This window comes from Podarcis muralis, chromosome 3 (assembly GCF_964188315.1).
Source record: "Podarcis muralis chromosome 3, rPodMur119.hap1.1, whole genome shotgun sequence".
NCBI lineage: Eukaryota > Metazoa > Chordata > Lepidosauria > Squamata > Lacertidae > Podarcis > Podarcis muralis.
Window position 1 is genome coordinate 71,650,085 of NC_135657.1, and position 18,080 is coordinate 71,668,164.

The 18,080-nt window shown below is 41.1% G+C and overlaps 1 protein-coding gene across 1 annotated transcript in view; it reads left to right on the top strand.

Moving 5' to 3' along the window:
- The first annotated feature begins 7,806 nt into the window (after positions 1–7,806).
- The window catches only part of SCML4 (Scm polycomb group protein like 4), a 75,203-nt gene continuing 64,929 nt past the window's right edge, over positions 7,807–18,080 (top strand). The window contains exon 1 of the mRNA XM_028723096.2: positions 7,807–8,404. The gene's annotated coding sequence lies outside the window, so the exon portion shown is untranslated. The remainder of the gene's footprint in view (positions 8,405–18,080) is intronic.

Genomic DNA, 18,080 nt, shown 5'->3' on the forward strand with positions numbered 1-18,080 from the left:
TATGCTCAGAAGGTGCCAATTAACAGCTGATTTGTTGGTGCTTTGGACGCTATGAGCAGGGGAGGGGGGTTTGCAGGCACCAGTGTGTGCCTGCAAAGCCCTTCTCATCTAAGCCCTCCCTTTAGCTATGCCACAGCTGATGTCATATAAGACATCAGGTGTGTGGCAGGTAGGAGGGGCTTGGCCAAAACGACACTGAGGGTCAAATGGGGAGGCCTGTGGGCTGGAGGTCATCTCCCCCATGCCTGCCCACATGATTTTTCTATGCTGTATATTTTTTCTGTACTATAAAGAGCCATGGCTTCTGCCACAAAACCCTAGGAAATGAGTTTGTAAAGGGCGCTGAGAGTTGCTAGGAGACTCTTATTCCCCTCGCAGAACTTCAGTTCCCAGAATTCCCTGGGAAGAGTGGTTTCCAATCCACTTTGAGAATTGTACTCTGTGAGATGAATAGCGCACTCAAACCACAGCTCCCAGGATTCTTTGGAGGAAGCCATCATGACTGTTTAAAGGGATGTGATACTGCTTTAAATCCATAGTGCAGATGGGGGCCAAGGCATACTTTGCACACCACATCCACCAATGGTTAAGAGTAAAATTAAGACTAAAATCAAAGAGACTTAAAACTGTCCTTCTTAAAGCAGCCTGGACACCCAAAGAAATGATAGCAGTTCATTTATATTTAAGAATTGGATGTTCAATTAAAACCAGGATAGCGAGCATTGTGGTGGCGGGGAGTGGGGAAGGGTAATTTCTTCCCCGCACCTTAATGAACACTAGGCAGAAGCCTGCTGTGTCAGCCAGCTCATGTTACATGACACTGGTAACATAGTGTGAACAGGCTGAAGTAACTGGACATGACAAGCCACAACAATGACACATCTGCTGAGGAAATGCAAAAAGACAGGGGTGACTGGGAATCATGGTCAAAAACTTTTACAGAATCTGAAGGAAGAAAAAAGAATAACCTTTTCGTAAGAATCTGTTGAGGAATGCATTTTTGTCTCACAGAAGAGGAGGGCAGGGGGATGTTGGAGTAAAGCTTGTGAGCAGATCCTGGTTTGTATGGCATAATGCACATAGTGGTGTTAAATATGCACCAATTAATTAAGCAAAGTGAAGCCTTTGGAAATAATAATACCCCACCCATCTGACTGGGTTGCCCCAGCCACTCTGGCTTCCAACAATTCATAAGACCACAGCAAAGCATCAAACATTAAAAACATCCTTATACACTATTTAGAGAAGCACTAGCGCATTTAGCACTTTTTCATTTGTTATGAAGTCATGAGCTTTGGAACGAGCAGTCTTATTGATGTTATTCTACACAACAAAATATCTTTTACATTCACACCGTAATACCGTGAGCCATGGCTGTTGCAGAATGTTCAAGAACATTCTGGCTCCTCCGGGGAAAAAGAGCTCACAATTTCAGCTTGCAGTTTCTTGTGAGAATTGGCAGGCCAAACTTTCACACAGACTCAGGGAGGGAAGTTGAAACACGGAGGTCTGTGAAGCAATGGAACTCACAAGACAAGGGAAAAATAAGGAGCCATTATGTGCTGTGGCTGAAGTGGAGGAAGCAGGCAGTGTTCTCAAGGTCATCGGAGAACACTTTTTTAAAACCCTCCTCCTAAAACACATACACATCTAGCAGCAAGAGAGAGTGTTTACAGTGGTACCTCGGGTTAAGTACTTAATTCGTTCTGGAGGTCCGTTCTTAACCTGAAACTGTTCTTAACCTGAAGCACCACTTTAGCTAATGGGGCCTCCTGCTGCTGCTGCGCCGCCGGAACATGATTTCTGTTCTCATCTTGAAGCAAAGTTCTTAACCTGAGGCACTATTTCTGGGTTAGCGGAGTCTGTAACCTGAAGCATATGTAACCTGAAGCGTATGTAACCCAAGGTACCACTGTATTTGGATGAGATGGAGGAACCACATAAGGCATCTTCAAGAAGCCATCAAGAAAACTGACTCACATGAATGAGTTACTCCCCAGACAAAAGGCTGATGGGTCAGGCAACCTGGTAATGTAATTTCCAGCATACGAGAAAGGTTTTATCAGTGACCATTATTCAAACTTTGCATGTGTACCTACGTGGCTGCTGGTTTTGTAGGTCATGCAGCTGCACAATAATCAATGAGAGCATCGGGGCAGGTGGCTGTGGGTCCCTGGTCAGCTGAACACTGACTCCGTTCAAAATATTTGACAGTTTGAACTGGATATAGTTGTCTTGGAATGTAGTTCAGCATTACCAATAGATAAATCTGTATTTCAGAAATGGAATGGAAAACTTTTGTTGACCTTACTTTTTTAAATCACCTGTAGCTGCCTTCAACGGCATCCCTGTGGCAACATTCATGTGCGCTCCAGACAAGTTATCTCAGGGAACAGTAGATGGAAGAGCTAGAGATTGGAGCATGGGCAGAGAAGATTAGGATTCGAAGAAGGGAGCAACGAATGAGAAAGGGGTCTGGCAAACTTGCATACAAAACTGTGTGCAATTGGAGCAATTGGCACTAATCTGCAGGCAAATTTTCACAGTGACTTCAAAAATAGAACTTGCAAACCGATGTGGAACTGAGTTGAACTTAAGATTGCACAAATGAGAAGCAGAGATATCTAAAAAATAATAGTAGTAGTTACAGGTAAGTAGCCGTGTTGGTCTGCCGTAGTCAAAACAAAATAAAAAAATTCCTTCCAGTAGCACCTTAGAGACCAACTAAGTTTGCTATTGGTATGAGCTTTTGTGTGCATGCAGTATATCTGAAGAAGTGTGCATGCACATGAAAGCTCATACCAATAACAAACTTAGTTGGTCTCTAAGGTGCTACTGGAAGGAATTTTTAAATTTTGTTTCAAAATAATAATAAACGGATTTGCCCATCCTTATTGGAGATTATTTAAAACTATTGCAATAGATTTTTTTTTTATAAACTATGAACTAGGGGACAAATCACCTCAGAAATAAATATGGCAGCATGGTTAACAATAAGCAGAATCAATTGTTAGCAATATTAAATCACTGCTCCCCCACTGTTACTAGCAAAATTATTCATTCAAACAATATATTTCCAATATGTTAATATTTTAAAAAATATGTTAATATTTTTAAAACCCAGATTGAAGCCAATGGAAGAATTAAGGAGCCAAGTTACGGATTGGTTACAGTATCACCAACTACACAATATGTTTAAACTAGATTAAAAAAAAAGGGTTTTGGACCAAAGCTCACAATCTGAAAGAGAGTTATTACAGAATAAGGAAAAACTACTGTCTAAAATCTATAAATTATTACTGGAATGGGAAACAAAGGACAAGCTGGTTAAAGCTTTAATGACCCACTGGGCAATGGACATAGGGGATAATATAGAATTAAAACTCTGGGAGAAACTTTGGAAGAACGATTTGGAATTTACTGTTTGCTACACACTGAAAGAGAACTACATGAAAATGATTCATAGATGGTATTTAAACCTGAGCAGATAGGCTAAGATGTATAAAGTAGAATCAGATTTGTGTTGGAAATGTAAAGAATGTTGGAATGCAAGTTTGACCTGACAGAACCCCCAGACTCATTTGTTATCGGGTAAGCCTGAGAAAAATAAAGGACAGATCGGAGACTATCTTGGTTTATAGAAGCGTTGTACAGAGGCTGTCCCGGATCGATATGATTTTTGGAAAAGTACAAAATCCACATAGAATGCCAGCTGTTATCCTGCCTGTGAAAATCATCAGAGATTGCAAAGAAAGGAATTTATGATAACAACAAGAAGAGAAAAGAAGTAATAAAGGACTTTCCGGATCAAACTGGAGAGAACTGTCTGATTAATGCAGTAAGATAAATGACGCTGTTTAGGACTCGAGCTGAGCTTAATGTATGGGTACCCCCAACAAAATTTAAAAATTTGGCTGTATAATTTGGAATCAATGTGACAATGTGATGTGATTGGCCTGTCAATAAAAATTATTTATAAAAAAAAAGGAAATGGAAAGAAATGGAAAGAACTTTTTCATATGTTGTCGGCATGTAAAAAAGTTAAAGAATATTGGAAACGATATACAATGAGATGAAAAAAAATGATTAAAACAAACTTCCCAAAAAACCTGGAGGCATTTCTGTTAGGAATTGTTCAGACAGAGGTCCCCAGGTGTCAGAAAGACTTATTTATGTATGCAACAATGATGGCTCAGAATTTGTTAGCCCAAAAATGGAAAGTGAGAGAGGTCCCAGGTAAGGAGGATTGGCAGCTTAAGATGATAGAATATGCAGAGTTAGCTGGTCTAACAAATAGAATAAGAGAGAAAAAAGAACAGGTATTTAAAGAGGAGTGGATTTTTTTTGTCGAGTATACAGAAAACAATTGTGCACAGTTGAAAAACGCTGGCAGTATTAGGGTAAATTCAACAGTATAATAAATATTGGAGTGATGTAAGATAGGAGAACTGGGTTAGATGGTTACAGCAAAATGTGCAGGAATGGTGGATAACCATGGAAGGGGAAGGAAGGAAGTCACTGAATGTATGGTATAATGAAAGATGTTTAATCTGAGATGTAAAATGGAAAACATATATAATAAATTGAAAACATGTATAACATATATAATACTTAAAGCTGCAGCTATCAAATCTGCACTTCCTAAAGCAGTATGAGAACAAAAATGTAGGTATCCCTTGAAATTTGCACTTACCTGAATTTTGCAAGAGAGTTCTTCAACCGAACAATGCTTACAAAATGCATATATTAGAGCAAAGTGTGCATATAAATGAAGATAACATAAAAATGAATTATATTAGGAGAACTTGCTTGCAAAATGTGTACATGAGTCCAAACCATATACAAAAATGTGTTTATTACGAGGAATGCACACTAACATGCTGAAGAATTTGCATGAGGATTTTTTAAAATAAAAAATCGCTGCAGAAATGTGAAGAGCTGAATTTAAGACTGGAAAAGTGAGAAGCCAAGAGAGCTGAAATTGACATGTCCTTCTATCCCTTAGCTATAACACAATGACACTCATTCATTTAAGCTGTATTTCCCTAATATTTTAAATAATTATATCTGGAAATGCATTTTAGCACTGATTAAAAGTTTTTTTTTAAAAAAAAAGAAGAAAAAGAAATGGGAGTTATGCACGCTGCAAAGGTGATAGTGAGTTTGTACTATGTAGTGAGAGGCTAACCTGCCTTCTAGGTCACTGTTCACATCAAAACTGTGCCTCTTAAAAATGATGGAAGCATCACACTAAGTGCATCTACATCTGTGGAAATTGTGCTGCTCTCCCCCTCTTTAGAAAAACTTGATATTTTTGCGATAAGAAAAAGGTTGGGTAAAAGAAAAGCATTACAATGGACAATTGAGTTGCATGGACTTCCTGTAAATATGAGTGAATGAGGCATGACAATTCCAAACTCAACCCCTAGTGTGGAAGAACCTAAGAGGAAGATTTTATACAACATGTAAGAAAGGTTTCTTTGCAAAAGTGAAAGTGAAAAGGAAGGCATATGAAGAGCAAATTGCTAAAGATACACATCTTTAAATACTTCAGGAGCAGGCCCAACCAGAGTGCTGGTTCACATAACACCCCAAGCTGAACCTTGGCTTAGCAAGACTGCCCAACTGCACAATTTGTCAGGCTCCTGGAGATGAGCTTGTAGCCACTTTGCTCCTCCTTGGTTCTGTTCTCTCCTATCTGTGGAATGATGAGCCTCATATAACCATTAAGGCATGAAGGGAATTAATACCATAGCGCAAGGTGTCCTGCCAGGTTTAGCTAGGTCACCCCTCCTCACTTTGGGAGGAAGGTAAAAAAGCCTATTGCTCTCTTGCAGTCTACTTGAGAAGCTCAGCATGTAGAGGTCTGAGTAACTTGCTCCAAGCTCAAACTGTATGGCTTACATGAGCAGTTCTTGCATTCATATACCAGTAATTTAGGAACTGTAACCACTCTAAGTAAGCTAAGTTTTACTGCCTGTGCAACATTTTCTGAATGCTGTATGGAAAAGCACATGAACCTGACCTTTGGAGAGTAAACCTTTGTAAGTAAACCATTTTTAACATACTAAATGCACGGTCTTTTTCTATGCAAGGGGAAAAGGAAAACTTCAGAAGGAACTCACGATGACATATTTTAAACATCTAACATCCTATATTTCCACACTTTACTGCACATTTCGTGATTTTACATGGGTACTCTCACCAAAGAGTACTTGCCCCAAACTTTGATCTTGGCATTCAGGGAACACACTCCCCCCCCCCCCCCCATTGCGAACCCACAGCAATGTCAAGCAAAGCTAAACTAAGGCTTGGCTTTGCATGCCATATGAACTGAGACTTAAGGTTAAGCTCCACCCACACTTACCAAGAGCTGTAACCAGTAGAGCTGCTACATGTCTTCCTAAAAAAAGCTTTTGAACTATGGCAACCCTACTAACCAGTATACAATGTGGAGAAAATGTATGTAATTCTTTTTCTCCCATGTTCTTAGGTCCAGAACTCAGAGTTAACCAGCATGGTTGTTCACAAGTGGGACTTGCAACTTGTACAGTCCGGCCAGCCATAAAGTCTTCTATGTTACTCCATTCTGTTCCTCCTTCTCTCCAGTTTTTTGTCAGTCCATCTGACAAATACTCAGCGTATCGTGGCTACTGAGCCTGCTCAAACCTCTATAGGCTACTTTTGTGTGCTTTCTCAGAGATGAAGTTCATTAATAGCATATATAAGTATATACTACTGCAGCAGTAAATATACTGGTGGTGATAGGCAAAAGAAAGTACTCAATTAATTTCACAGAGGATAGGTCTTCCAAGGCCTGTTAACCTTGGTGGAGGAATATAACTTCCATGTTGTAGTTATACCTCTAATTATCAGATGCTGGGGACAGGGTTTCCCAAACTTGGGTCTCCAGCTGTTTTTCGACTATAATTCCCATCATCCCTAACCACTGGTCCTACTAGCTAAGGATGATGGGAATTGTAGTCCAAAAACAGCTGGAGACCCAAGTTTGGGAAACCCTGAAACATCATGTCCTGCTTGTAAGCTTTCCAGAAGCATCTGGTTGTAAACAAAATGCGAGGTTATATGGACCTTGGTCTGAACCAACAACGCTGTGTTCATTTTTGTCTAACATTTTTCTCTAAAGAGGCCTATATTACTGGGGACTGCCTTTTGAATTTATAACAAATCTAATGCAGCAAATTATATATAAGCATATGTAGTGAATGAGAGATGTCACACTGTTTTCTTTTTTAAAGTCACAATAAAAACTAATCTAATCGCAGTGGTACATGGAAGGATGATTGTTGTTTAATTTTATTTACAGGAAGTTTTCCCTCAAACGGTACCGGGCTGTTCTATGCCTTGGAAGGTGAATGAAGATAAGATCTCCTCCTCACTGAGGGAGTCTGTGATGAAGATGGAAGGGGGGCAACTTCCCTGGGCTCATCCTGCCCATCCTCACCTGCTATTTTAACCAACTTTTGTAGACAACGTTTTGTGCCCATCACTATTGCATTGTATGCACCTGATACGCCCTAGATTGGGAGCACAAGTGTTAGTACATAAAATGGCTAGCCTGCATAAACAGTGCCATTAACTGAGGAAAACATTTGTTGCGTCAAAAGCCACAGCCGCCTGCTGTCGTTATCGCCAGTCGAACGAACGACAGATCCTTCATGTCGCTGATGTCGTCTAAAGCGCAATACTGGGCCACGTTGCTGCATGACTGGGACAAAGAGATGATGATACAGTCTGGTTACTATGGCAACAAAGGAGGGATAGTTTTAAAAAAAGAGAGAGAGAGAAAGAGAGAGAGAGAAAAAGATTGAGAGAGAGAGGTTCCTAACACCCACTGTAATCATTGTCAAAGAATTCCTGTTACTGTAAGGGACATTATTTTAAAAGTACAAATGCTTTTTACCTATTTATGCAGACTTTCTATAACGTGACACATCCCTCCCTCTTTAGTTTAGCTGCAGCGAGCGGAAGAAAACACAGCACAGCACAGCATCACACACACACACACACACACACACACACACACACACACACACACACAGAGGCCTCATTTTCTGCTTGTAAAATGTGTGTGTGTGTGTTCTTTAAAAGGCAGTGGTTGGCTGGTTTTCCGGACATGATGTGGTTGAAGCTGTCATCGTAATGGAAATTCATTGCTGTAGCTATGGTAAATCGAGTTTTCTGCCTGTGCTGAATGCATTAGTCTAATGAGATGTTTGCAGCTGGAGAGCGGAGCTGCTGGAGATGTACGGTGTGCTAACGGACAGGGGGAAAATGGCTTGTGGAACGGTCTGCGTGCACGTGCTCCAAGTCCTCTACTCTCTGGGCCAAAATATCTGGTGTCTGTAAAGAAGCTGATCCATCATTAAAACATAAGCAATAGGTAAGGGGAGGGGGGTTGTTGTGGTGGTGGTTGTTTTCCCTGTGCTTTGTTGCTGCTGCTGCTGCTGGGTCATCCCGTTATTAAAAAATCAGCTGTCATTATATCGGCATGCCATGCTATCGACTTCAATATTTCTACAGCCTTTTAATATGATTCATACATGTATGCATATGCACATATCCTGGTGTACAATTTCAGGGAACACTCAAGCCTTAAGTTTAACCACCTTAATGCTAATTATCAGTACTGTCTTTGGAACAGTTCCGTATGGAAAGGCATCCTATTAAAGCCTTCTGCATGTTTTGTTTTTTCAGTATCAAACAAAGTGTGTGTGTGTGTGTGTGTGTGTGTGTGTGTGTGTGTGTGTAGTTAATTCTGTGGTTTTGATGATAAATGAATGGCTTGAAGGTTTTTCATATGTTTGTCAAAGTGGACTTTCCCCATTTCTGACAAGTAAAGGGGTGTGTGTGTGTGTGTGTTTTGAAAACTGCTTATACCAGAATATAAACAGTGTGGTTATAGCCTAGATTTTCCTGTTACGGCTATGAATCCCTTTAAACATTCTCTCCAAAACTGATCTATTTATACCTGAAGATTTATGCTGATGTACCCTTAATGAAATTCACAGGAAGCCCTGTATATATTTTAAGCATGATGATTTTAACTTGGAGAGTGTAAAACATAGAACTTACAGAGAATACCATTTTTTTTTTTAGCTTTGGCTGTGTTTACCTGCACTGTATTATTTTACATGTTTTAAAATGTATGTGGAAATGTGTATTTGATGACTATTGAGTGGAACACCCAGAAACAAAAAGAGTCTTCGTCTGAGTCAGGGAAAATGCATCTGTTGCATGAAAAAGCCTCTCCGATGCCCCTAACGTAATTACCTTCCACCTTAGACCAAGGGGATTATCAATGAGTAATTGAACAATGAGCATCTCTCAAAGTTGCTTCTCTCCCCCCACCCCACCCCCGTTTGTAAATACGAGTCCATGAATGGGCTTTCAGTGAATAGGTTCATCTCATTAAGGAGGAATAATATGGAGTTTCCTGCTCATGTGTAACATGTTCCTGAAATTCAAATTTTATTTTTAAACAAAATGCCTGCGGATTTGTGGTCAAGCAGCCTCTTGATGGGTGGATGCTTTTAAAAATAAAATTAAAATATGATATGCTCTGGGCTTCTAAGGCTGGCTCCGCAGAAAAATAGAGGTTGGGGGGTGGGGGGAAGCAGACACAACAGGAGTGAAAATGCCGAGTGTTTGTTCTGTGCATATATAGAGCTGCAACCTGAAAATCAGAGGATTTAGCTGGACTGAATGGCTTGCAGCTTTCTCAGAGATTCAGTCATTACTATCTTGAGTTTAGGACAAGTCTTTAGGTACAAATCTGATGCTGATGTGAATTGGTGGCTCTGATCCTGAAGCCAACAGAGCTTGAGAAGTTGGATACAGGTTGAGTTTATGTCCAATAAATTCTGTGCTTCTGCACTGATATCTGTGGACCAGGCAGAAAATGTTTCAGTAGCATATTCCTCCAGCAGAGGATTTGCTGACCTTTAAAATACCTGCTTTTAGAGATCTTTTGGCAATATTAGGTTCAATATATTTCTTGCTTATTCACTCCCATGTGTATGTTTCAAAGAATTGTCTTGCGGTGGTTGTTTTCTCTATACAATTTTGTCAAGAGTGGTTAGATTTCCACTCCTGGAGAAAAAGCATGAGTCTATGTCCTGGGCTTGATCAAAAATTCCTGGGCTAGATCAAAAATTTGAGTCTAATCTCTTGTCGGAATCAATCCTGACACACAGGCTTGTACAAATGTGGCAGCTGGATAGATTTGATATCTTTGCGTCTTCAGAGACCTGTTTGAAGCATTTGTAACCAGAATGCTTTGTAATACACAGGTGAATGCCATGGGGAACGGAATTAATACTACAAGCTGATCTGTGAGTTTGAACAGCCTTCAGCAACAGTTTAAACTGTGAATGAACAAAAGGTGACCACACAACCAATAAGGGATATCCCACCCCCTCAGGCACTTACCAAGACAGCTTAACTGATACCTCTACCTGGGGATTGTCCCCAGTTAATTTTGACCCTTACTCCTTCTTTACTGTCCCCAAATAGAGAACAGTTATTTGAAAGTGGCATAGCATCCTTTCTGCTTTCATACAAATTCCCCTCCCTTTGCAACCCTAGCAATGATACTATTTTGAGCTGGCATAAGGAAACTACAGACAGTGACACCCCACCCTTTTGCTTGCCTGCAGCCTGCATTGTTCAGTTACATTTTTCACTATCCACTCAAAGTTTTGGATCCAGTACAGTACTAGAAAGACGCTATGAGGATATAAAACCTGCATCTCTCCCCCCCCCCCCTGCATATTTTCAACTACGCAGGATTCATTTTGCTTATCCATAAATTAATATCAGGTTGCATTGGTAAAACCATAAAATGGTACTAAAGCCCCCCCCTCCAATGTAGATTTAAAGGGGGTTAGACCTACACACGGAGCATAGGTCTATTAACAGCAGTTAGCGATGATAGCTCAATGAAACCTCCATGTTTGGATGCAGTAGCTCTGATTATTAGTATTAGATTCTAGAGACAAGATAGGACTGTTGCCTTCACATCTTAGTACCTGCTTGGCCACTGCAGGGTGGAAGATGGTGAAACAGATAGATTTTTGGACTTATCTAGCAGTAGTTTTCTTATGTATGCATGTCCCTTCTTTTGTCTTATGAAATTGGGATTTTTGTTTTATTTTGTTGACTCGGAGTGCTTAAAGCAATTGGAAGATCAAGATTATAACAGGAATAGACCCATGACAACATGCCATGGTATTTAAATATTTCAGGATTTTTATGTTTGTTTGTTTTTATATATATATATATATATATATAAAACAGAGAACAGACCATGCAAGCTTGAGCCCATATTTAAAATGCTTGTATCTTTTAGGCAAACGGTAAGAACAATTGTCACATAGTGGCTAAGAGACATGGACTGTATACCTAGTATATTCTTAAAGCACATTTGAAACACATTCTTTGCCTAAAAAAACCTCTGGGCACTGTAGTTTGTTAAGGGTTGCTGTGAACCTTAACTCTGTGAGGGCTAAACTACAGTGCCCAGAATTCTTTGAGGGAAGGAACATGGTTTGAATGTGCTTTAAAGGTATAGTATGTACATAGTGTAGTCAAATATCATGTTTGCTATCAATTTAGGAATCTTTGGCAAGCCACTCCTCAGTCTGCTCTGCCCTCCTCCCAAATATGTAGTTTGTGGGGATAATAATACTGCTGTAACTCACAAAGAGGGTATAAGGATTGCTGAGAGAATGTGCCTGTTTTAATTTTTTAAAGTTATTTTTCATTTTGTTATTTATAGTAGTTTTCCTCAAAGACAGGAAACATATACCTCACAGGAATCTGAATAAAATCCTCAGTATCTAACAGTCACACTAAGCATTCTCTCCATTATACTAGCAACGATGGCTGATATCCAACTTAGTCATATTCAGAGTACATTTGTTCAGATCAATGAACTTAAGTCATTTAACTCCATTGATTTCAGTGGATCTACCCTATGACTACTGTTGGATATCACCCAATATCTGATTTATATAGTCACACAGATGTGTACTGGAAAACTATAGTGTTGTGCAATTCAGTCCAACATCTCAAAGCTCAAAGAGTGGCTGTTTAGCTGCTCTCTCTGGGCAAAGGTCAGAGGGGGCAGGGCTTCTGTTGAGGTAGGTGATTAGCTGTGGGAGGAGCTTATCAGAGCTTTAGGACAGCGGCGCGCGAATTTTGATCCATATTTTAGATTTAGGGGAGCTAGTCTCAAACATTTGTTGGGGGAGACCTAGGTTTTTTTGGGAGGGATTTATTTGTCCTGTCTCCACACTTTTTATGATAGAGGACCACTGTAGTCACCCCCAACGACACGTTCCCAAGATGGAGGGTGAGGGAACAGCTGCAGTCGCCTGTGGTTCCTGCGCAATGTTTGCCATCTTGCCAAAGGTTGCAGGCAGTTTTACCTGCAGCAATTGCATGTTGATTGCCCTCTTAAAAGACAAAGTCCAGCAACTGGAGGAACGTGTAGCTACGCTCCAAAGAATTAGAGAGCTGGAACTCTTCTTGGAAGCAACAGAGCACACCGTCTCCACCAAGGAAGAGACAGGGGACTCCCCTGAGAAGGTGGCTAGTTCACCAACACAGGAGCCAGATATATGGAGAAACGTGACTCAAAGAAGTAGGAGGCCCAGGGTTCGCTCTGATTGTTTAGAAATACGCAATCGCTTTGAGGTCCTTTCCCCTAGCATGGAAGACGAAGAGCAGACTCCATTTGAGGATCTCTCCCTCATTACAGTCGATCAGGTATATGAAGACGAGGAGCAAAGGCAGTCCTCTGGGAATGTCCAGGCGACCTTGGAACCGACAGCTCACAGAAGAACCCCGACCAGACCTAAGAGGAGGCGTGTAGTGGTGATAGGGGATTCCCTACTGAGGGGAACAGAAGCAGTGATCTGTGGGCCTGACAAGATGTCTCGGGAAGTGTGCTGTCTCCCCGGGGCTAAGATCCAAGATGTAACTGAACGACTGCAAGGAATCATAAAACCCACTGACAAATACCCCTTCCTCTTGGTTCATGTGGGAACCAATGACACTGCAAGCAATAGCCTCCAGAAGATCAAAAGAGATTACGAGGCTCTGGGCAGGAAATTGAAGCAATTAAATGCACAAATTGTCATCTCATCTGTCCTCCCAGTTGAACGACGTGGCCCAGGGAGAGAGGGAAAAATAGTGGAAGTGAACAACTGGCTTCGCAAATGGTGCAAACAGGAACGGTTTGGATTCTTAGATCACAGAATGCAGTTTCTTGAAGATGGACTTCTGGCAAGCGATGGGCTGCACCTCACAACGGTTGGGAGGAATGTTTTTGCAAAAAATCTCAGAAACCTCATCAGGAGGGCTTTAAACTGACTAATGTGGGGGAGGGAGACAGTGCTCCTGAAGGTAGGAGTCTATCAATTGATGAAGATGATCATCCAAATGTCATAGACCGAATGGAGCAAAGAGCATGCAGACCTAGTGGTGGGAGGAGAAAATCCTTAAATAAGAGACACGGGGGAATGATTAATGGACTTCAATGTCTGTACACCAATGCCCAAAGCATGGGAAATAAACAAGATGAGCTTGAGCTCCTGGTACAGCAAACTAAATATGACATAATAGGAATCACTGAAACCTGGTGGGATAAATCCCACGATTGGAATGTAATAATGGAGGGATACAATCTATTTCAAAGAAACAGACCAGACAAGAAAGGAGGAGGAGTGGCGTTATATGTCAGGGATGTGTATACCTGTGAAGAGATCCAAGATTTAGAACCTCAAAGCCAAAGTGAGAGCATTTGGGTCAAAATTAAGGGAGAGAAGAATAACAGTGACCTCATTGTGGGAGTTTACTATAGATCCCCAAGCCAAACGGAGGACATAGATGATGCCTTCCTGGAACAGATGGCCAAGCATGCAAAAGGAAGGGAGATAGTAGTAATGGGGGACTTCAATTACCCGGATATTTGTTGGATGTCAAACTCAGCCAAGAGCATAAGGTCAAACAGATTCCTCACTGCCCTTGCAGACAACTTCATTGTCCAGAAAGTGGGAGAAGCAACAAGAGGAACAGCCATTTTAGATCTGGTCCTAACCAATGTTGATGACCTGGTTAGTGGGGTAGAAGTGGAAGGATCATTAGGCGCGAGTGATCATGCTCTTCTGAAGTTTACTATACAGCGGAAAGGAGCAGCCAAGCATACTAGGACTCAATTTCTCGACTTTAAGAAAGCCGACTTCATAAAGCTTAGGGAAGTGCTGGGTGAGATCCCATGGACAGTAATACTAAAAGGAAAGGGAGTTCAAGATGGCTGGGAGTTTGTTAAGAGGGAGATAGTAAAAGCACAACTTCAGGCAATACCAATGAGACGGAAACATGGAAGGTGCCTAAAGAAGCCAGGGTGGCTATCTAAAGAACTTTTAACTGAGTTAAGATTAAAAAAGGATGTGTACAAAAAATGGAAAAGGGGGGAAACCACCAAAGAGGAATTCAAACAAATAGCCAGCACGTGTAGACACAAAGTCAGAAAAGCTAAAGCACAAAATGAACTCAGGCTTGCTAGAGAGGTTAAAAGCAACAAAAAAGGCTTTTATGGGTATGTTCGTAGCAAAAGGAAGAACAAAGAAACCGTGGGGTCACTCAGAGGAGAAGATGGTGAAATGCAAACAGGGGACACAGAAAGGGCTGAACTCCTCAATGCCTTCTTTGCCTCAGTCTTCTCCGATAACGAAAACAATGCCCGACCTGAAGAATTTGGAGCAAATGATTCAGCAGAGGAAACACAGCCCAGAATAACTAAGGAGATAGTACAAGAATACTTGGCTAGTCTAGATGTATTCAAGTCTCCAGGGCCAGATGAACTGCATCCAAGAGTATTAAAAGAACTGGCAGATGTGATTTCAGAACCACTGGCAGTCATCTTTGAGAATTCCTGGAGAACAGGCGAAGTCCCGGCAGACTGGAGGAGGGCAAATGTTGTCCCTATTTTCAAAAAGGGGAAAAGAGAGGACCCAAATAATTACCGCCCAGTCAGTCTGACATCAATACCAGGGAAGATTCTGGAGCAGATCATTAAGCAAACAGTCTGTGAGCACCTAGAAAGGAATGCTGTGATCACCAATAGTCAGCATGGATTTCTGAAAAATAAGTCATGTCAGACTAACCTGATCTCATTTTTTGACAGAATTACAAGCCTGGTAGATGAAGGGAACGCAGTGGATGTAGTCTACCTTGATTTCAGCAAGGCATTTGACAAGGTGCCCCATGATATTCTTGTAAAGAAGCTGGTAAAATGCGGTCTTGACTATGCTACCACTCAGTGGATTTGTAACTGGCTGACTGACCGAACCCAAAGGGTGCTCATCAATGGTTCCTCTTCATCCTGGAGAAGAGTGACTAGTGGGGTGCCACAGGGTTCTGTCCTGGGCCCGGTCTTATTCAACATCTTTATCAACGACTTGGATGATGGACTCAAGGGCATCCTGATCAAATTTGCAGATGACACCAAACTGGGAGGGGTGGCTAACACCCCAGAGGACAGGATCACACTTCAAAACGACCTTGACAGATTAGAGAACTGGGCCAAAACAAACAAGATGAATTTTAACAGGGAGAAATGTAAAGTATTGCACTTGGGCAAAAAAAATGAGAGGCACAAATACAAGATGGGTGACACCTGGCTTGAGAGCAGTACATGTGAAAAGGATCTAGGAGTCTTGGTTGACCACAAACTTGACATGAGCCAACAGTGTGACGCGGCAGCTAAAAAAGCCAATGCAATTCTGGGCCTCATCAATAGGAGTATAGCATCTAGATCAAGGGAAGTAATAGTGCCACTGTATTCTGCTCTGGTCAGACCTCACCTGGAGTTCTGGGCACCACAGTTCAAGAAGGACACTGACAAACTGGAACGTGTCCAGAGGAGGGCAACCAAAATGGTCAAAGGCCTGGAAATGATGCCTTATGAGGAACGGCTAAGGGAGCTGGGCATGTTTAGCCTGGAGAAGAGGAGGTTAAGGGGTGATATGATAGCCATGTTCAAATATATAAAAGGATGTCACATAGAGGAGGGAGAAAGGCTGTTTTCTGCTGCTCCAGAGAAGCGGACACGGAGCAATGGATCCAAACTACAAGAAAGAAGATTCCACCTAAACATTAGGAAGAACTTCCTGACAGTAAGAGCTGTTCGACAGTGGAATTTGCTGCCAAGGAGTGTGGTGGAGTCTCCTTCTTTGGAGGTCTTTAAGCAGAGGCTTGACAACCATATGTCAGGAGTGCTCTGATGGTGTTTCCTGCTTGGCAGGGGGTTGGACTCGATGGCCCTTGTGGTCTCTTCCAACTCTATGATTCTATGATTTTATGATTCTATGATTCTACTCTTCCTTCCTTAACATGTATATGGTGCATAGAATGTCTTCTGCATCATTTAGTTACAGCTTAAGAGATAGAAAGGACCACTCTGTAGGCTGAGTGGTGAAATGCTAAATTTGGGTTGAGCTGCAATATACAGCAGTCTCAGCAGCTCACACCAGGCTTCAAGGAGCTTCTCAGTCTTCATTCTCAAGCAGCTATTTTTGCCAAGATGAAGTAGCCTTGAAACAGGGCTACTTGAAAGGTGCAGAGTAAATTTGCATAGCAGTAGGTTTCAGAGATCAGAGATCAGAAGCCCCTGGACCAGGAGGATACCTCACAAACCCAGAGAGGCACCAGGGACATTAGGCCTTGGAAGCCAGCCCTCTGGAGAGGGGTGGTGGTGGTGGTTTATGTCTGCTACTCCACTCCCTTCTCAGAGTGGCTGTCCAGAAAAAATCTAGTTGCTGACCTGATATCTGCTGAACTGATGTTTAGTAGAATTTAGTGACCAGAAGGGATATGTAGCCAAACATTCATATGTGTCTCAGCAGAACAGAATAACTAGTATGTATATATGTATATATGTATATATTATTTTTACATAAATGTATATTTTGCTCTTCAGACTGAAGACTTCCAGAATGTCTAACAACCATAATTAAAAACAATAATCAGGTAGAAATAGAGGTGTATTCCTGTTAAACAGGTCTTTTAAAAATCCTGTTATTCATTTTGCAATATCTCCTCTTTATGCTCCAAAAGATGGGAATGAAGAGAAAATATCTATTTACTTCCTTGCCCAAATGGCACGAATGTTTGAAATAAGTTGCTGTTAATATATAGGTGTATTAATATGCTGATAAGTGAAACGGTGATTTGTTCACCTCCCCATTTAAAACACATTTTAAAACAGATTTTTCTGTGTATGTAGAAAATACTCTGAAGATACAAATATCTTGGTCATCCAGAATGAGATGGTTTGGTGTGTAATTTTGTGAGAATACAGAACCGTACAGGGGAAAGAAATAGGATAAATGTGCATGCGGATCAATTAAACCCTTACAGATTTCAGTAAATTAAGACTTAATTAAGGGTATGTGAGTATGAACTTTTAGTTTTTCACCCCAGTTTTGCTGTTTGTGAAGCAACTGCTGATATAGGTAACTCCCCACCCCCCTGCTTTTTTGTAGGCAGGTGGATAAGATTGTATGTGGACAATGAGAATGAGTCAAAAGGTTGCTAAACAAAGGTGAGAGAATCATCCTTTCAGATTCCAAATTTGAAGGGGAACTTAAGATTTAAAATGATAGCAAGGCACCTCCTACAGAACTTGAGAGATAATTCTTAGTATATGGAATATGGTATACATGTGCATGGTATACCAGGATTGGATTTCTCTATTTAATCCCATAAGTTCTTATAAAATATATAAGACAGTGCCATTTCCCAGCACCATCTGTGGGAATTTCCCTGAGGAGAAATGCTATTTGAGAGAGAAATAGTCAAGTCTATAGCAGTGTGCTACAAGTGGACTTTGAGTATTGGAAAATGCTAATGTTGTGAGGAATCTTCTAATCACAGGTATCGCCTAGGTAACCAGAGATTGTGAAGGAACTTTAAAAAGATTAGCTATTGCTACATTCATTGTTTCGTGAAAGATGATTGACAGATCTTTATTACAGGAAAAGCATACAGGA